The 23,291-nt window shown below is 42.3% G+C and overlaps 1 protein-coding gene across 2 annotated transcripts in view; it reads right to left on the bottom strand.

Annotated features, from left to right (window-relative positions):
• The window catches only part of zfhx4 (zinc finger homeobox 4), a 74,205-nt gene that overhangs the window by 16,363 nt on the left and 34,551 nt on the right, over positions 1-23,291 (bottom strand). The window lies entirely within an intron of this gene.

Below are 23,291 nucleotides of genomic sequence, written 5' to 3'. Positions count from 1 at the left end.
ATAAACCCTTAATAACTGTATAAATGGACCACGTGGAGACTAATAAGTCACAACCGCATTTGCATAGTAGCACTCGAGTCATTGTTTGGTAAGCACGGGGGCCTCGGACTCGGGCGGATACGTGATATAATTAACCCTTTCGAATCCCCCACGCAGGGCTGGCGCCGACATTTTAAGTGCAACACATTAAGTGGAAATTATATACAGCATGAAATTTTCATGGCAGATGCAGGGAGTGATTGAAAGGAGAAATTGTGCCGCACTCTAGTCCTAATGTTTTATTAATAATATTCTGACAACAGGATGAAATATCTCCTGTCACTGGTGGCAGCTGGCTGGGAATTTTTTTTTTTGCTATTTTGGCGATTGTGTATTATAATTCACAAAAAAAAAAAAACAACAAAAAAAGAAAAAACATCTCAGTACGTGTGTTCGTGTAGGCTCAATATGTAGATGCTCTTATTTATGCATGTGTGTTTAGTTTATTATAGATGTACGTACAGGGTATTTGGTGTAGTGGTTACAATTTTTTATGTTTTATTTTTAAACAGGATGCAATGAGTAAAAAACTAAACAAAACAGGTAATAAATAAATGCAACAACTGTAAAATAAGGGGGAAAAAATTATATAGATACTAATAAACAATAAAGATGAACATCTGCTACTATATCCTACAAAAAAAATAAAATAATAATAATCATAGTTCCATGCTTGCATTTCCATGCAGATCAGACTCAGGTTTAGTGGACGACAGGAAGTCCGGTTAGAGCCGTCGATTCTCTGACCATGACCGGACTTTAGGATGGTTAATGAATAATTGGTTAAAACACACAATAATGGACACTCGAGACCAAGCGGAAAGCCTATAGCACCTCCCTCTGACCCCACCCCTTTGTCCGTCACCTCTCCTCCTCCTCCTCCTCCTCCTCTTGCTTATCTCTCTGTCTCATCCCCCTCTCCTGGCTGGTCTGAGAGTGTGACGTTCGGCTTTACTGACCCATTCCCCCAAAGGCTGGGAAATGAAGTGTCAAAGTGCTAGTGTCTCTACCTTGAGGGGGCATCACAATTTTGGAATGCATTAAAGAAAAGGAGCAAATTATGGAGGAAAGGAAAAAAAGAAAGAACCTATCATCTGGGTCTCATCAGACAGTTTTTTCCTCTCCATCTCCTTTTTTCCCCTCCTTTCTTTTCATAGTGGTGTTCTGCACTTCTGCAGATTCCCTGGTATGCTGGCGTTCGAGGGCGATAGAAATTCCCAGACATGCTATCCTATACATCATGTGTGTGTCTGCCCTGTGCGTGACCCTGGCAATAGTTTGAGTAATCTGCATGTGTTACGGCGGTGTGTGTGTGTGTGTGTGTGTGCAGCAAGGTCTTCTACCTGTCAAACACTAGCGCTATGGACAATTCTACTGAACACCATAAACACCTCACACACAAATGTGCACCATGTACACACTCACTCTCTCTCTCTCTCGCTCTCTCTCTCTCACTCACACAAACACACACACACAGTCATAGACACACACTATTCGAATCTCGCTAAGCTGTCCCTTAACCAATTTTGTGTTGCTTACCAGCTCTAGCTGCATTGTTATAATATTCATGCGTAGAAAAAAGGACATGTGTGCTGTATGTGTCACAAATACAAGCCTGCTAACTTCCATAACGTTAAAGCGCAGTGTTTTTCCTGTTGTGAGAGCTTAATGATGGCCAGGGAGGCCAGGCTGCTCCCTCTCTCTCTCCCCATGGGTGCCATAACGCCTTACTCCGGTCAGTATCTGACTGGTAATGGAGACACAGGCCGAAAACAGCAGTGAAAACACGACAACTTCTAAAGGCATCGGCCTCGTTAATGTATGGCCTCGGCTGCAACGTACAGCACGTTCTTTACGCTTATTACCGGATGAAACAGTGAGATGTCTGCTTTATATTGTATTAAAATATAGTCATACTACTACTACTACTAATAATAATAATAATAATAATAATAATAATAATAATAATAATAATAGTAATCCTCTTTTCTTCTTCTTCTCTGTCTTTTACTTCTTTAGTCTCTTCTCATCATTATTATTATTATTATTATTATTATTATTATTATTATTATTAATGCATAGTAAATAGTGCATCCTTAATTATTTTCAGTGTGTGTGTGTGTGTGTGTGTGTGTGTGTTTTATTTTTAAGTACAGCATGAATTTTGTCTTTTCTTCACCTCTGGTTCAATGTATTATTTTTTTAAACAGTAAATCACCTCCAATCTTAGACATTTCAATCCATTTCAATAACGAATCCCTTTGAACCCGTAAAATCAGGAACCAGACCAAATGAAGGTCTGCTTTAGAAGCACACTGAGCAGAGGCGTTGTTTTCTGGCTTGCGGTGTGTTTACGGTTATAATTTCTCGACTTTCTCCTCCTGTTGAGGTGTGGAGACTAATTTTCACTCCACACTTTTTAGGTCTCAACCCCTGTGGCCTCTGTGATGTCACATTCTTTCCCCTCGTGGTTTTCATTTGGCCCCTGTGTTTTAAAGGAATCTTTGAAACCCTACACCGTGCACCACTTTGTCAGGGGCCAGTTGTAATACTTTCAGGATAATAACCTTTACTGACTTGTTGCTGCGCCACTCCCCCACCCCTTTTTCTCCCAAATGCTTCCCCCCCACCTCTCCTCCTTCTCTTTTTCCAAATTTCGCCGTATTTAACAAGCATTTAGATCTTAACCAGATGCCGTTAATGTACCATGTCTAAAATACTAAACATCAACGTGGAGAGTGGGCTAAGTCTTCGTGTTACTGCTGCTGCTACTAAGCCTGGGAGAGGAGCACACACACACACACACACACACACGCACACGAGAAGCAGCAGGAATTGCAAAGGAGGTGTCCAAGCAGCTGTGCATTCTCCTATATTACAGGCAGAATAGTGCACTGATGGAACGTTCCTCTCTAATAGTTTCATATCCGAATTCTGAGAAGCCCCACCCCTTTTTTTATTTTTATTTTTTTTTTTACATAAGCGTTTCTTGTACTTTGTGCAATTTTATGACAAACAGGCCACTTGTAAAAACATTACTCAGCCTTATAGCGTGGAAGCACGGATAATGACCATTCTCCAGTGCTCATCTGGAGAAATCCGGAGTGCCACTCTTAAACAAAAGTGAAAGTATAATGATGGTATCTTACTGTAGAGTTCAAGTGGTCATAAGTCCTCTGTAGTCTGGCCTACACAAACACACGGCAGAATTACCAGCCCTCTGGGTCGGGGGTTTGGGGTGAATCAGCGTGAGTACAAAGCCGGAGTCTTCCTCGCACGCTGAGAGGAGGCATGACGTCATCGCGCTCTGGGACACATATTGAGCCCATCTGGCTTTGACTTTAAAGACTGAACTACCAAAGGTTACGAGGACGCGCTCTGTGAGAGGTTTAGAATAATAACTGTTATGAAAATGTCTTACTGAGAAGGGAGAGGGGAAAAATGCAGATGCCATTTTGTTGCTGTCAATAGGTTTGTATTTAAAAGAAAGAAAGAAAAACTTATTAAAGGATCGCGTCAAAACAAACTTATAAGGAAAACGCTCGGATCAGCACTCGCACGAATCGGCAATTATTGCCATGTGAGGTAATCTCTCTCTCCATCTCTCTCTCTCTCTCTCTCTCTCTCTCTGTGTGTCACCATCCTCTCATCAAAATAGATGATGCATCTGGAACTATTATTTCATTTTATTTCATTTTCTACCTGTCATATACGAGTACACGTAATAAAGATTAAAGCAATCTGTTTTGCTGCACTAACAGAAAACGATCCTTAATAGAGAGGACTGTGGTGCTGTCTTAAAAAATTCAACTTTATTATTATTTTTTAAATCACTCTTTTTGTTTATCTCAAACTATTAACACATCTAAGAAAACATTAATTTAATCATTCAAAAAAAAAGAAGAAGAAGTTCTCCAACATCACAGGCGACAATATTTCCTATTTATTTATTTATTTGTTTATTTGTTTATTTATTTATTTATTTATTACCAGGTTTCATTGCTGGAAGGCTGGGTATTCCTCTTAAATTACTATCTCAAATGAGAGATTTTTAGCATCCATGACAATGGCATGAGGGCATTAAAGACATCCTAACAATATACTTTATATCTATATCTAACTCTCTCTCTCTCTCTCTCTCTCTCTCTCTCTATATATATATATATATATATATATATATATATATATATATATATATATATATATATATTCTTCAGTCTATAATTTGGGTAATAATATTGTGCTTTTAAAGTGACCTCAGGAGTCAACATATTTCAATATATTGAAAATAATGAATAAAGAACGAGAGAACTGATTCATACATTAATGCAAAAAATTTTAAAATGATATTTCATATTTCATGGTAAAGTGTCATTATTCAGGTCTGTTTTCTAAGCACCGTAGATTTTATTTATTAAAGCTTTAAGTGATATATCGATCTGAAACATGCACACTAGGTTGTTCACCTGTGTTGAACATTTTCAAATCTTTTACCTTTACCTTACGTACATATCTGTAAATGTGCCACAGACATTAATCTTCAAAGCAATTCACACACCTGGATGTTAGACAGTGTCGAGCTGTACACACACACACACACACACACACACACACACACACACACACAGGACACGAGCAGGCAGTGCAGGCAGACTCGCTGCACTATTTGAAAATAATTTAAACAGATTCCAGCTCCCTCCTCCCTTCCCTTCCTCCCTCCATTCCTCGTCTTTTATTATTCTCCCTCCAATATTTATTCAAGACATGATTATAAACATCTGCCCTGGGTAGCTGTTTCATCTGCACAGGAGCCAAAAGGCCTGGAAATTTCACACACGGCCGCCAACGTGACCCCCGCTCTAACAGAGCGCATGGCTTGCTTTTTTTTTTTTTTTTTTTTTTTTTTTTTAAATCCTTCTCTCCTCCCTGTTTCTATTTTTTTTCCATTCCTCTCCTGCTCACTGCTCGGCTTCCTGTCTGTGACTTCTAAAAAGCACTGGAGGCCAGGGTTAATGGCCTTTCCAATCTCTGTGATAAGAATTCATTTTGTTCTATTACCAGCAGTTATCGGAGGAGGCTGCAGCATCACTTCAGCCGAGGGTTCAATCAATGGAAGGACCTAATGAAGTAACCAGCTGTAGCTCCATTTCCCTGCTCAGCTCTATCAGACAAATAAGACCTATCTGTCACCCATCTGTAGGCCTGCTCTGGGAACTGAGAAACCAGCAGCCCAATGTGGACACACACCACACACACACACACACACACACACACACACACACATACACACCTGAGCTATACACTGCTCTCAGAAACACACCTTACTCTAAGGTAAGAGCAGTCTTAGAGTACACAAATACACAAATCTGCCTGTTACCATGTGGATTGTTTTATTGTTCAGTTTAATAATATTATTTCTGTTGCTGTTTTTTGTTCCATCTACACCTGAGACAAATATGTGTTTACCTCTTTAAGAAACCATTAAATATAATTATCTATAAGTATAAGTAATTCTAAAAAAGTTAATGACTATTACTACTCTTCAAAGGTTTGGAAGTTTGGACCTTTTCTTCTTCTTCATTAAAAAAACAAAACAAAACAATTAAAAACACTGTTTTAAAGCCCCCAACCGACCCCCCCCCCCCCCCCCCCCCCCCCCCCCAATCCCGACACCCCCCCGACAGAAACCTGACTAATACAAACCACATGCTGAAACGTGCGGTCTGTTTTACATAGTATATTTTAAGACAAAAGCAATATGTTATTAAATCATACTGTAATTATCTTTGTATGGTCATTTTAAACGATTTTAATCACTGCTTTCCAAATATATATCGAGGCATTCTGGATATTCATTTCATCATAACGTGGCTCGCGATTGCTCTGCAGTCTCGTCAGTCGTTCTGAAATAACGTACCCTGTCGTACATCGCTCTGGACACGTATAATATTTCATATTTCTTTTATTCCTTTTTCTTATGGCTTCCTCGGACGATTTCGAGTCGGAGACGTTACACGACGCTTGCATCATTTGATATATTTCACATATGAATCCACAACAGAATCCATCCGTCTTCTACTGCTTACTCCTTTTCAGGGTCACGGGGAACCGAAAGCCTATCCCAGGGAGCATCAGGCACAAGGCGGGGTACACCAATCCATCGCAGGGCACACTCACATACACACTACGGACACTTTGGACACGCCAATCAGCCTACCATGCATGTCCAAACAGGGAGGAAACGGGAGTACCCTGACGAAACCCCCGAAACTCCACACACACAGGGCCAGGGTGGGAATCGAACCCCTGGTCCTGGAGGTGTGAGGCGAACGTGTTAACCACTAAGCCTAATTTTTTATATTATCGAGGATGTCGAGTTCGATCTGTCGGACAATAACGAGCGTCATTTATGTGATATTGACTTAATTGGAACCGTTCTCGATTCCGATTGGTCAGAAGGTGTTACGGTGTCGTATTAAGGCGCTCGTTCTGATATGTGATAACGTCACACCTCTGTTTACAAACGGAGCGTTCGGTGTACCTGCGAACGAGCTGCTAATACTCGTTCGCAGGTACACCGAACGCTCCATTTGTAAACAGAGGCGTGACGTTACATTTATGGAAGGAGTCGCCGGTGTCAGCGCTCTGAGGTAAAGCTGTAAGTTTTTGAAAGTTTTTATTTGGCTGCATTTAAAAAAAAAAATCTTACTGACTACAAATGAAGGAACGACCATTTATAGTTTCTATAACGTTCTGTGGATGTTCCAGAACATTAAACGTGACTATAAATGGATGAAAAATAAAAGTACAAGTGTTGTACAACGTGTCGTTTTAATCGTGGGCAATTTGCTGTGGTATAATAGGAATAAAACACTTCAAGACGTGCTGCTATTGGAAAATAATCAACTTAGTGGTAGTAACAGGTCCCCCCCATTAGAGCACACCCTAAGTGTTTAATTTGAGCTCCTGGTATGAAACTGAGCCTTACAAAAACCCCAAACAACAACAAAACTAACTTGTGTAATAATCATTCCCATAAGCAGGTACATGGAGCTATTTTCACTCAAAATTCTGCAGGTCATTGCAGTGGTTATAACGGCTACTTCAGCAGCTGCCATGACAGTAGATGTGGTTTTGGTCGTAACCGCTACTCTGAGCAAGCTACACACACTCTCACACACAACTAAAGTTCAGTGAGTTCGTGTTGTCTAAGTTCAGACCAGCTTTGATTCGAATTTACACAAGGGTGAAAAAAAAAATAAAACAATTTTACAAGCCTAGAAGTAATTAGACTGCTTGGGCTCCGAATCAAAACCAAATTCACAAACGTGGAGTTTATAATGTCTGGAAGAGATTCAGGAAAAGTGGAGGAAAAGGGGTTAGAAGGACAGGACTCTGTCCCATCGCTAACTGCAGGGAAACGGCATGCGTGTACGTTAACTAAACGAGCGCATTCGCTTCTCTTCAACCTCCATCAAAACACGCACGAGAAAAAAAGTAAGTCTATTTCATTACGGCCTAAACAATGTCATATGGCTCTCCGTGGCTCTAATAGACCCTGACAAAGGAGTACAAGCAGACATATGCTTTAAATAAATAAGATTAAGCTGATAGGCAGAGGCCACGGACAATGTTCGCTGTTCTCACTCCGCCTTTCTCTCGCTCTTTGTCTTCTCCTCATTTGTCTAACATGGATGGAGGAGCAGAAATAAGTGCAGATGGACCGCATCCAGCTGCTTAAAGATATAAAGCATCAATTTAACTCGGACAAAAAGGAGAAGGACTTATAAGAAATTAATGAGTACTGTAGTAGTCGTGCTATATCGATTATTACCTATTAAACCTCATCGATATCACATTTCTCCATCGAGTGCCGGGACACGTAACGCAATTAACATCTACTACATGACTTGTTTTAAAAGATATTCGTCTTAGGGAAAAAAAAACCCTGAGGAAATCCCCTCATGGGCACTTTGGCACCGACTGTCAATTATTTCCATTTACAACATGCCGATTGTGGGTTATTGATTGCGTTTTAACAAAGTTGTACCAAAAGAAAAAAAGAGGAGTAATGGAGCAAGGGTTGGCGTGGGTGGGGTACGCCGGGTGGGCGACGTATCCACAATTTGAGTGGATCGATATTTAAATGACTCCATTCATTGATTTAAAATTAAATTTCAATTAAGACATCCGTCGGACTTTTAACTGCAACACTTATCCGTTGAGTGTAAAATAAGGCAACATTTTATTGATACCTTTAAACAGCAGTGGCCGCTCCGCCATCGATTCGGTCATTTGTGCTGGCATTGGTATGCAGCAGGGTCTAACTCTTCCTCGCTAACGGTCTCTCTGTCTTGGCCTTAAATAAATATATAAGCCCAGGATACATCTCGCAGGACAGAGACGAGGAGATTAACCTTTATCCGAGCCGAGTCAAAGGCACGTTATCTGCAGAACTGTTCGGCTCGGTAATTATACATCCTCTGTGTCTGTAGGCGATCGACTTTTTTTTGGTAAAAAAATAAATAAATAATTCCAACCAATAAATAGATAAATAAATAAATAAATAAAACGTGCGGTGTCGGCAGTCCGGAGAGTGAGAACAAGCTCCCCGTTGGCTTAATCAGGTAACACACACCTTTTGTTTTGGGGAGCTCATTGATGGATGAAATCTTTATCTGTATTATTGATCAGCCGGGTCTCTAAACTGTCTATCTTGGCTACTGGAATCTCTAACGAGATTGCCAACTAGAGTATATCAGTTAACATTTAATCAATGACATCTTAAGACACGGGCGCTTTTAAAAAGGCAGTATGTTTTCCTCCTGCTCACAGCGATTAGAGAGGATTCCTCTGAACGGATCAGCCACCTTTGGTGTACAGAGACCAGAAGGCCACTGGCCTTGTAAAGCAGGCGTGTCGATATGTCTAAATACCTGCAGGGCATGGACTTGAAAAAAAACAACAAACGAGCGAATTCAAACAGCTTCTTCTAGTTATGTACTGCAAAACTTCATTTCATATTTAAGATACGGATGTAAAGTACGAGGTTATGAAGACTCTAACTACAGACGACAGCATGTCTGACGTATAATCCACATACAGGCCCTTATTCCTATTTTACTCCTTGCCTCCCTTTGGTGCAATGAGGTGTCAGCAAGTCAAGCATGCAATCCATTAGATTCCTGTTTGGATCGTCTGTTGTTTATGCAACGTCCCCGCACTCCCCCTTTCCCTCTCTCTTTCATTCCCCTTTCTCCTGGCCCAATTAAACCCCGTGTTTGTCACAGTGGCCTCGGCGGCTGCCACTCACGCTCAGACCGCAGAGCCTCTGGCCACTACAATCATTACCTATTCATTTGCTTGCCTAAGCTGTCCCTTGGAGGAAAGCGCGAGTGGGGCTAATTATGTAAAACATTAGCAAAGCCAAAGCCTGCGATTTCCCATCTCGTCCTCTCTTCTCTGACATCCAGTCACGGCTTTAATGGGACAAACATTCAAAGTCCTCGATGAGGAAGCATGTTGAGCTATGGGAAGTCTATCATTTATTCCGTATAGATTCTTGAGCGGTTTTTAAACGGTGCTACGTAAAGAATAAGACAGGACTGGTACAACTGCAGAGTTGATTCGTTTCCTAGAACAGTGCATCCGGACGTATTTTATTCCTCTTATACCACTCGCCTGTCCTGAAGATGTCGGAATACGTCGAGCTAGTCTCAAAGTGCTGACAGTGGAGACTCCTTCCATGAATGTTCAATATACATCTCTTAACGTATCGAGAACGATACATTTTACAGATCTGTTATTATTTGGGTATAAATGATGTGGCGCGCCCTCCAGCCTTCCGTACGAGCACCTCGCGATGTGCGGTTTAGAGAAGGAAAAACACACATCACACCGACATGACCTTTTTTGCGAATACATCATGACAGCTTTAATCAGGGCGGTGTTTCATTTAAGAATAGCACATGATCTCTTCCTGATTTGCATTTGGCACAATTACAGAGAGATGATAGCACTGGCACTGGGGGGAGAGAGAGAGAGAGAGAGAGATAGAGAGAGAGACTTGTCCTCGTCCGGGTTCGTCCCTGCGCCTCCAAATAAAGGCATTCAAGTGTGAATGTGATGTCGGAGACCTCTTTTCCCCCAACATCTAATCACACAACACAATCATTTGGCATATATTATGACAGTAGCAATTACACAAAGGTGCGTGACACTATTATCGCCATTTGCTGGGGAGATGATTATGCTAATAGAGAGATGTATGGCAGGTGGCACACACACTGGCAGCTGCCAGCCTGTCTGGCTTCCTGCTCTCTCTCTCTCTCTCTCTCTCTCTCTCGCTCTCTCTCTATCTCTCGCTCTCTCTCAGAGACACACTCCCTAACAATACAAACACTTAAATCCAGTCCCAAGATATGTAATTAGGCTTCACTAAGATTTTGAAATTCCTGAGGACTTCGAAGGGATAAAATGGGAAGAGGAGTGTGTCGTACATCTGTCCAGATGCTGATACAGCAGTGATGAGTTTTTTATGCTGCTGGCTGCTTTAAAAATTCCATCAGCGATCCAACAGGCACATAAAACGCAGCAGCCTCCGAGTGTGTGAGGCGTTCATTAATGTTCATCACTACCTGTGCCTGCAATTACACCGTCTGCTACAGACTGCGGCGCTTAGACGAGGCAGACGCTCGATTTCAAACGCGTTTGCTTCACGTTTCCGACTTAATTAGTTTTGTTGGGAAAATAGCGACGCTGAAGCGGGGAACTTAAACGCCTCTAGGTTTTAATAAGCAGTGAAGTGGAGCATGCGTAACGCGGAAAAAGGGTTCTGCGATGAGCCGGCAGGAGATGATGCGTAGGTATCGGAGAACGTAGCGCGGATTTTTTCTCGGTGTCCGGACGTCCAGGACATTAGCCGAACGTAATCGAAGACTTGGTCAGGCTTCGGTGGCTTCACACGTTTTTTTTTTAAATTCTTTTGTCCGCGCTTCGATGAAAAGGGAACCCCTGTCTCCATTTTCCCAGCATTCACTCTGATGGGGGAAGCCCTCTCCTCACCTCTGCATGGAGTCTGCCTCTACATGAAAGCCCTGGAGATCCCTGCCAACAAAAATCAATGTATGGACGTTCAGAGCAGTTTTCAAGGTTTTGTAAGACAAATCTTCGGAGCATGAGCCGGTTTAGTGCTATTGAGCCGGGTTTCGATCAGCCGGCCCGGGTGAATAATGCGAAGGGGCTTGCTCACTTCACCAGCTCTTGAAAATGAAAACCGGAGTGTCCGTTTAACAAACGCAACCAGAGCGACTCGCGATAATCTCTCTTAATCTAACGTCTCATCAGGGGCTGATCTGGAGTGATCGGCTATGCTCATAACAAAGCGCACTGTATCTCCTGCACATTCTTTTGCTAATTAGAAAAGAGCCGAGATGAACTATTAAAAGGGAGCCTATTGTCTGAAATCGTCATGGGAGCTGGAATTGAGATGTCACATGCCCGCCATGACGAGCTAATGAATTAAATCAATAACGAGTTTGCGTACGATGTTTTATAACCTGAGTTACGACACAAATCCGGCGCAAACAGAATTACAGCGATAAGCCATAATTAAAATAATGCAACTTGACGTACTTTATAAAGACAGCTCTTGGTGTGTCTTAGGGGAGACATGGCACCTATACAATCCCTGTCTGTTGGAGCCAGCTCATTTTTCGAGGTAATTAACTTTGCCATTGTTTTTTTTGTTGTTGAGGCAATTAAAGAAACATCAGTTCTTATCAGTGTGCAAGCGGTTTGAAGTGTATTCTCTGTGTTTCTGGTGTGTGCCGGCTTTCTCTTTGCTGAAGCTTGTGAAGATAGCGTGTTCGTGTATCAAGTAAGATAAAAGGCACAATTCAGGGTTTATCTATGTGTGTGTGTGTGTGTGTGTGTGTGTGTGTGTGTGTGTTTGCAGGAGACAGACTGACAGAGAGAGAGAGGGAGAGAGAGAAAAAGAGAGAGAGGATTCAATTTCAGATCGCTGATTATTTCACCATCTCCTCCTTTTTCCATGCATGCCTAAAATCTTGAGAATCTCCTCCAAGTAAGTCGGTCCACTCTACCTTCTTTCCAAACACCCATTACACCCTCTTACTTCTCCAGTGCTTCCTGAAGAGTGCCATCTACCCAAGCTTAAATAGCAGAAAATTGCATTGCTTTTCCTCGGCCCATCTCCTCCATTTCTATTAACCTGCAGGAGAACAAAAAGGACGGGCCTGCTGGTGTGTGAGCCCGGCTGATGGGCTGCTGATGGACCAGCGGGATGAGTTACTTCCTGTTCTTCCTGGTACTGCTGGCTCATTCACCGAGGGACTAGTGGCCATCATTTTGACCCTTAGAAACATCACGACTTGTTCTCACTAAGCTTATGACTCTCAAGCCTCTTTAAAGCGAATTTAATGGCTGCTATTCCAGACGGGGTTAAGTATGAACATAAGCCCAGGCTGACGTGGTTATCTACTACTTGCGTCATTCATGAGTGTTCAGTCTTCAATCTTCAGCAGACTCTGAGAACGATATGGACTTAGTACTGATGACAATCCCACAAGCGCTGCGTGTGCTTCAGTCTGTCTGCGTCCCTGTCCTGTCATTGGTTTATTTCCTGAAGGCGTCATATTCCTTTGTCTTGTTATAATTGTTATGGATCTCACTTATTTACTGTTGCCTTCATGCGTATTGGAACACAGGGTATGATATTTAAAATGGCCACCGAGGATACCTCACATCCTGGGTGTTCACGAGGCGTGTGGATGTATGCGTCGTGGTATAGCACCGTTTAAAAGCTTCACGTTTAAATCAGGTATCGGGTAATAAGGCACGACGATAATAACGTGGGTTTGGAACACAACTTTAGAAATCCATCGGCAGATGTTCTATTATAGAAAAAAAAGGAGAAAACTCGCAAGCATAAGTGGAATATTCTCATTTTTACGCTCTAGGCGACGATATAGAAGAGGACGCTCCAATAACATGACCGGGCCTTGTGTAAATTTACAGTGATGGCAGAGAAAGAACAGGCCTCTCTCTTTCTTTCTCAAATCCCTCCCCGCCTCCCTCCCTCCTCCTTCTGGTTCTTTTTTTGTACAGAGTTATTATAGGAAGATAAAAGCAACAGCAGTGTTGTGACATGAGTCCCTGTTAGCATTGGGCAGGAAAGAAGCAAGATGAAAGAATGTTCTCGTGAAATGATGATTGCTCACACGGCCCTGATTTCTCCTGGCTTTAATCTCCGGGAGCACTCAGAATCTTCCTCTGTGCCATGCCGGGCCGGCCCGACCGAGCAGACCCGGGACCCAAACGCACTTGGAGCGCCAGTGAGCATCTTCATTTGCTCCGTAAACAAAGCACCTTACTGCCTTTTTATTAAGCATGGAACCCTGTGATGGTTCTCTTACACTGACGAAGACTGGTTTCTTAAGGAATTGGACAGGTGATTAAACTGACAGCGTGGCAGGACTCTGATGTACATTCGTTAAGACGAGTGAATTCGCTTATTAAGCGCCGTCTTTCTGTATTTCTTCCACTATGGCCGCCAAGGGGAAGGTAATGCAAAATAGCATCATGTCATAAGACATGAAAAAAATGAAAAATAATAAATTTCCCAGTGAAATACCTATTTCAAAGTGAAGTGAGAGGTGATTTGGTAATGAACCTTTCAATTCACTCCCAGGATAATGCATTCTGACTGGTGCATTAATTACTCTGTAACATCCCATCAAAATGCAAATGTAGCACTTGACCCACGAGAGTGTCATGCTGGCTGTTAACTCACAGGGTTTCTGTACAAAGCGTCTGTTTTCTTTTATCAAACCGGGCACAATTTCAACATTGGGCAAGAGAGGGGGGCATGCGGTTCTGCCGGGGTTTGATGTCCACCCCCCAACACATAAGTTGACACTCCTAATTGCGGCACTTGGAGAAGGTGTAGCTCTCACATGGAATATTTCCCCTCTGCCACACCGTGATCTGACAAGCTAAAGACACTGCAGTAATAGCCTTCTGCAGGGGCAGGGACACGCGCGGGAGGAAGGACAGCGAGAGGAAGTCCCAACGCTTCCGTTTAGAGGAAAAGAAATCCACCGGCTGTCAATTTGCGAGTGCAACGTGAACTACAACGCTATCAGGGAGGAACCGAAGATCTGAGAGTGAACGTACGGCACACGTATGACAGGACACGTGGCGTTAAACGTGGCGTTGTTCAAGGATCAAGTCAAGGAAAATGGAGCTGATAGGATTGACGTTTTGTGGAAAACAAGATCTGTGTTTACTGAAATCTCCCCCAAAAAATCAACGTTTGGGAGAAAGGATATATTTCAACCTCTACCTTCATCCATATTACTCAACAACACCTACCCAAGAGTCTTTAGTGGCTATCTAGCGCACAGCAGGACCCAACCAGCTCTTACAGTTCTCCCCAATTTTTACAGTTCTTTAAAGGCTCCTTGTGTCATTTAGGCGAGGACGTGGTCTGCCCTCGTGAACAATGCGTTAAAAATACACCAACGAATGGTGTTGCGTTAAAAAAAACAACAACGCTCCATTGTCCATTGAAATGAAACCTACACCAGGCATTGAAAGCTTGTCGAAACACACTGTGATACAGCAACACTTCCACCAATAGGCGATAGTCTGGAGGGAGTAATCAGTCCTTTACATCTATATTTAGATCCAAAAGCGGATTGTAAAAGCCATAACATTACAATCCGACTCTCGAAATCTACACTTTTGGAAAAACGGGTTCTTCAAGGGGTCTCAAACATTTTGGAAAAGCAAAATCACAGACCCTTTGTTAGAGATTTATTTATTTTATTATTTTTACAAACACACTATTTAGTGGTTCTTATCTTGGAAAGAAAAAAGGTTGTACTTAGAACCTCTTCTCAGGCATACACTCTGTTTTAGGACCCTGTGATATTTGTCATTCTGACAAATATCAAACATGTCCTTGTACAAGCATCCTTCGTAACACATTCCTTTGCGCATTTAACTCCTATGCTTTAAAATGAATAACTGAAAAATAACCCGAGAGTTTAAGAAGGTAAATATGCAGGCTGAGAGGATCTGAATAAAACAGCAGTGTGTTACAGGTCATGCCCTAAAATAAGAAATAACACTTTGTTATTGGCTTGGAGTAGGCTACCCTCAAGTGCAAAGCATTTTGTTTTTCCTCTGTAAAGGATAATACAGCTAAAACACATATTATGGCAGTGTTTCTAACCTCGCTCTTATTCATAAACAAACGCTGGAGAGACCTGGAGGGAACCCTTGTGTCAGGTATGCTCGGCTAAGACCTCGAGAGTTAAAGAGGGTCTCGGGAAATAAAGACAGACACGAGCTCTCGATCGTGCTGTAATGCTGCTGCTGCGTGTTGAGAATGTTTCTTTACGCTATGCATTACGCAAATTCCTCCTGCACACCTAGACACGGCGGGATAACGATCAACAAACTCATTCGATAATCAGCGAGTTTAACGCGGCACGCTGTCAGCTCGCCTGGGTGTCTCCCGAGTGTATGTGTGAGACACGCTTAATTCGGATCAGACGTAATAACAGACTGAAGTAAAACCACTCCTGCCCAGATGGAGCCTTGAGAAGGACGCAGACTCACGTGCGTCTCCTTCATACAGGCAGATTCGATGAAAATTCAGCATTATTATCTGGCAGAAAAGGTTTCGGTCTGGTTTGAGTGTTAACGCTAACAGTCCCAACTGTACGCTTGGCTAATCGTGTGTCTTTAATGCAGTCTGGGATGATGGAATCGTGCAGGAATCATCAGCTCCTGCTCCAGGAACTCTCTGATAGTGCCATGCCGCCTTGATCACACTCGCCTTTTATTTAAAACAGCACCAATCCTGGACCGACTTCTTTTCATTTACATGCATTAGCACAGTTCAAACGTGCCACTAGCCATGAGCGAGTTCCCCGGATAACTTCAGGATCCGTCCGCATAATGGCTCCCTACAACGCAAGCTACTCGGAAAAAAGACAAAAAGGGGAGGTTTGTATGAGTAAATTCACTAGTCTGGTATTTTTTTTTTTTGCTTTAATCCATTTAAATCATTATATTTATCCATTTTTAGGAAATGGAAAGTGGCTAGCGTTAGCTGCTGTTCATTTCAATGGGGGTTTCCTCACTCATGACAGGTCCTGGATGGCGTCTTTGGTTCACACAAATAATAACTGTGATGTGGAAAACTGCGCTGTGACGTTTAAGCTCCCCCCAGAACACCGAACGGATGCTAGAAAAATATCTTCCGTATCAGAACGAACAACGTCGAACCTCAACGTCACGTGGAAATAATACGAGGAACGAGGAAACGTCTTGGATTTGAACATAATGGATCGTATACAACTTTAAACAGACGGACTAAGTGAACATGACGACTGTATTAAGCTGAAATTCCCAGCGGTATTAACTCGGAACCCGGGTTAAGCTGCAAAGCTCCGAGCGGTTAGCGACAATAAGGAAAGGCTAGGGATAATCAATACCAGTTATCAATCCTACACTTTGTTCTGATGGATGAGCACGAGAGCCAGGATGAGGATAAGCGAGAAAACCAGAAACACGGCCCGTGCCAGAACGACACGAAACGAAAGAACTCTGTTCGTCAGAAAGCACCGAATCGGTGCAGGCGATTTAACCTGGTGCATTTGCAGAGAAAATAAATAAGCAGGTAAATAAATATATAATGCTTCCTGAGGCCGGGTGCATCGAGTGCAAGGTCAGTGGAGTGATGGAGGGAGGGAGGGAGGGAGCAAGAAAGAAAGGATGGTGTGATGGTCGGAGTCAGGACTAATTACTCGCAGGCACAGCAGTGGAAGAGGGGGTCACTAACTTTAGCCTGACACCTGAACGCCACAGCCATCAGCGGCCCCCGAGCCTAATCGCGAGTGATAGGATTTGGGCTGTGTGCTCTGGGAGAGATGATAGCTAATGACAGGGGTGTTGGATACACACACATCACACACATCACGCCACCAGTCAGCAGTGTTCGTGCGGAAACACGTCCATATCATCACACGTCCATATTAACACCACTCCGGACTTGTAGCGCTTCAGGCGATCGCTTAATTGTTGCCCGGTGTTGCCTGGCTTTGTGTTCGACACGCTTTGACAATGGCTTGTCTCTTTTAATGCCTTCTGGCAGTTAGCATTCTACTATCTGCTGTGGTTAGTGTCAGTGGTGGCGCTGCGCAATTAAAATGCCGCGACGCAACTGGCTCGTCTGAATTAAGTCCAGATCAGTGCTGCTGCTATCGCTAATTCCTAAACTCTTAACACTCGACCCGCTTCGAATCATCGCTATTAGCACTTACACCTTCCCTGGTCATGTGATCTGTGCTTTAAACCATCCATCCTCCTTTTGTCACCAGCCCACTATTCATTCACTAAGCTCGGCTTATTGTTATTGTTCGCCCCCAGAACAAAAAAAGGATATGCCTTTTTTTCAATATGCGTAAATAGAGGCTGCCATTGCACTGCAGCTGCAGTCGCTTCTAAAGGTATCACGTTCCCACATGTCTGAAAGAGCCGCTTTAGAAATTCGCTACCTGCTCTTCAACAACTACAAAGGCACGGACGGAAGGGGGGGGGCGGGTAAAAAAAAAATCAAATACCTTTTTTCATGGGTGGAATTAATACGCATTAGTATGCAAAGGAAAGCATCCTGAGGATCCCAAGGAGGGCTTTGTATCACAAATAAGCATAAATGGCTGCAGTCAGGTATGTTAATGTGGATAATCATTGCAATTTCTGCAAATTATAACTGTCAGTGGGCACAAACAGACTATGAAAACATGAGGTAACAATTTAGCTTTTGTACTGCGTCCATTTCCAAAAGTGGGATCTCGCTGGAAAGGAAAACAGGCTAAAAAGCAAGACTCAGCCCTGAAACATGCTTTTTTTTTCTTCGTTTTTTTTTTTTTATAAAAATAGTTTAAGGCTGGCCATTTTCAAAAATAATTTTGGACTTTCTGCACACAAAAACCACAGAGTAATTATAATACAGTTGGGCAGGAGGATTATTCAGAAATGACTCAATCTTGAAATCTGTGCCATCTCAGACTTTCTGGTAAGTTTTGCGAGAAAAAAAAAAAATCCTAAAATACTAAAATAAAAAAATTGACCTTATGATATGAAAAATGATTCGACTATTGGGTATTGTCTCCATTTAATGATACAGTAATATAAACTGTTGGCCAGCGACAGCTCTCCTGGGACAATTTATGTCCCTGGAATCAAAGCCTGTCTTGGCACATAGAGCTCATGCCAATCGTTTCCACTTTCCCATGGCCCTATTTCTAGAAAAGGGAGCGAGAAACTTGTTTAGCCTTTCGAGGACCCATCTAACATGGTGTTATCGACGTTATTAATGGCTCGAAGCCAACTAGAATACATCGCTATGCCACGGCGTGTTCCTGTTCCCAAATGCGATCCTCTCGAGACGCTCAGATGAGTAAAAAAGCAGTGGCTGGAGTGTTTGTAGCTTCGGGAGGGCTTGTGGCTCAGTGCAAAGTGCCCTCAGGTAAAAACAGCGGGACGTATAGGGGGTAGTGAAGAAAGTCAGAAGCCCTGTGCTCTCCTCTAATCACAGCGGCCACTGTTCCTCTCGCTTTGTGTGAGGAATCAAAGGAAAATGGATGCCCTTGCATTAGTACATCACCCATGGCTAACAGAATGATGAGACCGATTTGGCCGTATGTCATATCTTACACTTCGCTGCCTTCCCATTTCAGTCTACGTGATGGCCACAAATTATGGTTACAAACCCTGGAAGACACCGTCTGGGGAGATGAACTTGAAATCTTGAAAAGTAACTGCTGTAATTGCCTGTGTGTAGCATCGGTTTTAAAAATAAATAAATAAATAAATCTTTCGAAAGCATTAAAATGAAATCCGTGTTGTTGGATTGAAATGCAGAAAAGAAAAATGAGCGGATAAAGAATCAGCCACAGAAGAAGCAAATTAGGGACTTTTTTTTTTTTTTTTATGAAGGGACAGTTTCAGAGACTGGAACTCAATCATCGTTCACGCTATAGCTATGGAAACCAAAGTCACTAAGCAACTCGAATGCTACGGCGGCGTGGCGTTTGGGTGTTTCTTACGTTGCGTCTCCTGTATCCTTAAAAGCAGGGTGTAACAAACAGAATATCCGGAATACAAAATTAACAAAAGTGTCTTAAAGTGACAACACTTCTCTGAATTTGTCGAAGGAATACAGTCGTTATTTGGTGTAAATAAAATTCTAATTCGTTTTTTTTCCTTCCTTGCTTAAAGTCCCTTTTCTTTCCACACGTGCTCACACACAGATGAGAAACACATCACATCGCCCCATTAATGTGTGTTGTTGCCCTAGAGCTGCTATGTAAATGGTCTTCAGTCCAGCGCTGCTAAATTGGCCTGGTTTTCGGAAAGCTCCTGAAGCATTATCACTCAGAAATGAAAGGCTTTCAGAGCTACAGCATTTAAAGACTCGTTCGTCTCCGAAGTCAGCCCCGGCCCTTTGTCTATAAGCATAAGCGTGAGCCAAACAAAGACGTCCCTCTTCTTCTTTCTCCTGTTCTAATATGGGGGGGACTGTGATGGTGTGGGGGGTGCAGAAAGTAAGGAGTGGAGGGGGCTCTTAGAAATAATTACCTCCATAAGATCTCATCTCCACTCGCACGGGCATGGCAAAATGGAGACGCAACCGACGGACGCAAAAACGCCCTTCGCTTTCGCTGAGCCATCTGCCAATTTACAGTTAAGCTAGAGGCCAGAGAAACGACTCGATTCTTCTACAAACCATACAATTACACAGCTTCTCCTCTGTCTTTAAGGATAACACACCAAACGCTGATGAAATATTTGTACGGGAACAATTCAGTACAGAAAACACATTTCATCTTTGGGGTCATCATTATTTCTTCTGCTGGATTCTCAATTCTGATTGGTCAAAAGGTGCGTAATTTTCTACAACAGCAGATCGGATAATAGTTTATACTAATGCACCCGTAATCAGCTAGCGCTATTGTTTCTATATAAAAAGTGGGTGTAATCGTTGACGTACAGGTTACCGTAACAAGGATGGAAGGAGTATGGAAGGAGTCTCCAGTGTCAGTGCTTTGTTTTTCTGTCTTCTGCATAATTTGTTTTGGTCTTATTAACATTGACTGTTTATAGTTTATAGCTGTTTATAGCTGCTATAACGTAAGTGAGAACAGTTTCCTAACATTAAAACGTAACAATAAATGGATGTTCGTGTTGGCACGTAACTGTTGTGGTGTAAGAGGAATAAAACACATCCAGGACGTGCTGTTGTAGGAAAACCATCAACGGTAACTCCGGTAACACGACGCCATGTTGTCATGTTTTCATTCCTTACCGAAGATTAGAAATCTTTTTCATTATAAACATCACACCTCTGCTACAGAGGTCAGGAGTTGCCAGACGAATCAGCACATCAGGCGTCAGAACGAAGACGTTTTTTTGGCACAGTACGCTACGTTTTACACGTTTTTTAATGGGCGGGACTTTATGTAGCACATCTGTGTTAAAAGCGAGTGTGCGGGGGCCACATGCACCGAGCTTAGATTACTGTGATTTACAAATGGGGAACTCCACTTCAAAAACATGTTTAACCACATCCCCCCCCAACCTTTCCAAATTCTCAGCTTCATGATGTTTACCTTGTGTAAATGATGAGTCTTGTGGGTCACGGGCCGGGCGAATTACGCTCGCTCTGGGAGATCTGGCAACGCGGTTCTGAGGACGCCTGCGCTCGCTCTTTAGAAGAGAATATTACCGTACACCCAGGGAGCTGAGTGAGAGCTAGCGCTCTGGCCTAGTTGCTCTCGTTTGGCTAATTTAGCACACAGGACTGGAGACATCGCATTCATTATCACACTCTGCTGCAGACTGAAATTAGAAGGCTGTCTGGACTGGGTACCCGATGATCAGAAGAAGACAAAGAGGAAGATGAGCTTCATTTCTTGAACGTGAAGGGATTTTATGACTCCTTTCAAGTCATAACAAAGGTCCTTTATCTGTGTCTACGTATCTCTCTAATGGAATTTACACAGTAGGTATAAAGAATTGAAAGTACGGATCGTATTTTTTGCAATAAAACATTTCTCTCAGCTCGACTGTGCAATATAATATCATCCCGCCTTAATTACTCTAAGCTGTGAAAATAATATATTTAAAAAAAAAACTAACCAAATTCATTCAAATGTACTGTACATATACACACAGTTTACAACACTATAACGTTTATTCTGAAACGACTTTATAATGATCTGGCACAGTAACAACAAGCCGCTTTAAGGAGAAATAAATATATAGGTCAGCGTTTGAATGAATCTTTTTTTTTTTCTTCCTCCTATATGAAACTGACTAATGATCAGAAAGTGCTAAACTCAGGAGTTATACGCGGCGCAGGCCCTACAAACGCCTTTAACACCCAGCTGTAATTCTGCGCGGGCCAAAATGTTGCTTACTCCAGGACCTCATGCTGGAACGCAGCCACAAATTACCGCCATTGGCCACAGGCAGTCGGCCCAGTCGTTCGACAGCACGGGCGCCAGCCGTGTCTTTCCCTTCCAGACACGTCGAGGTGAGCTTATTATCGATTAATACGTTTACGTTTATTCATTTGGCGTGCCGGCAGAACGTGTTTAATCTATCGTATTTACAGTATTTAAAAACGTTGCACTACGTCGGGTTGTGCTGTCCGGTTCGAAATCGCTTCGAACGCTGGGATTAAGGGGTTAAACTACCTGAAAAATCTCCCTCCTACTAAGAGCTGCAGCAATTAAAAAAAGAAAAAAAAGTTTAACGCCACCCCCGTTGCCCTTTGTTCAGGGTTCTGACTGATTAGAGCTGCACTCTCTTGGCTCGAACCTTTGGGAACATTCGTGTGGAATCAAAACATTTCACCGTAACAGCGGTAGCCGCCGAGCGTCTGTCTTGAATTGTGTGAGGAAAAGCAACATGTGAGGAAGTCCTAACATTTCTGCTTTGTTTGTTCTCTGCCGTTTCAGGCTTACATGCTAGACAAGCCTATGGGTTTATATACATTAACAACCGTCTCGTACTGTGGGGAGAAAAAAAAAAAATTAAAATTAAAATAAAAAAAACCCCCACGGAATCGCTCTCCTACGTTTAAGAGCACGCTGTTACAGGAAGTACGTTATAAAATGTGTTCTAGGAGTCTCTGAAAGAGTAAAGACTCCCGTTGTTCCAAAATAAAATGAAATATATTATGATGTAGTCTGTACAAAAGCAAAAGCAGGGCATCCAAGAAAATACGCTCGGAAAAAATGTGGAAATTTACTTTGTGGCAAGAAATTACAGATATTAAGTAATAAAGAAAGAAAGAAAGAAAAGGCAGATTTAATGGTGGAACGTTTAAATGATTTCAAATAGTGTATGAGAAACAAGAGGATAAGGTGAGGAGTATAGGAAAGAAAGAGAGAAAGAGAGAGAGCGAGGGTGTGTGTGTGTGTATGTGTGTGGGTGTGTGTTTGCACAGAAAGTAGGCTGTCTACTAAATTCACAATAATGATTTATCTAACTGGACTTTACTGCTGCACCCAAACCTCGGTGCACCTTTGATCCAGCTATAATTAAAACCAAACGTACAAGTCTCATTTATTTCCAATACAGGGTAGTTATAAAAGTGTAGTTTCACATGTGGTTCTCGGTTCAGGACCATCTGGTTCTGGAGTTCGTATATAAACAGGACACTTCGGAGAACAGAGATTAATTCAGCTTTGGAATGCCGTTTAAAATGTGTTAGCTGTTTTATTTATTTATTTATCTATCTATTTATTTATTTATTTACTTATTTATTTTCCCAAAGTCAGGTAAAGCAAGAGCAAAAAAAAACAAAAACAAAACAAGGTGAGCGCTCTTCTCGTTTCATAGAAGGATCATTAACATAAGAATTGTTATATAATGAGCCCTGACGTGCTCTTATGTTTTAAATTATGGATTCCCCCCCCTCCCTCCCCCCAATAAAACTATTAATCTTTCTCTCTTTTTTTCTTTCTTTCTTTTTTTTTTATTTTTCTCCTCCAAACGTTTTACAGTCCTGTTACACTTATTAGCTGCTGGCAGTCTTGAAACTTTTAAATGAAAGCCAAATTGCTTTGGTCATGAGAAAGGAAATTAAAGCTCACTCTAGGGGGAAGAATTTCACTCAGAGATCCTCCCAAGGTAGAGTTTCATAA

This window comes from Ictalurus punctatus, chromosome 23, assembly GCF_001660625.3.
Source record: "Ictalurus punctatus breed USDA103 chromosome 23, Coco_2.0, whole genome shotgun sequence".
NCBI classification, from domain to species: domain Eukaryota; kingdom Metazoa; phylum Chordata; class Actinopteri; order Siluriformes; family Ictaluridae; genus Ictalurus; species Ictalurus punctatus.
The sequence above is the reverse complement of the archived record's forward strand: the minus strand, read 5'-3'. Positions and strand labels throughout refer to the sequence as shown.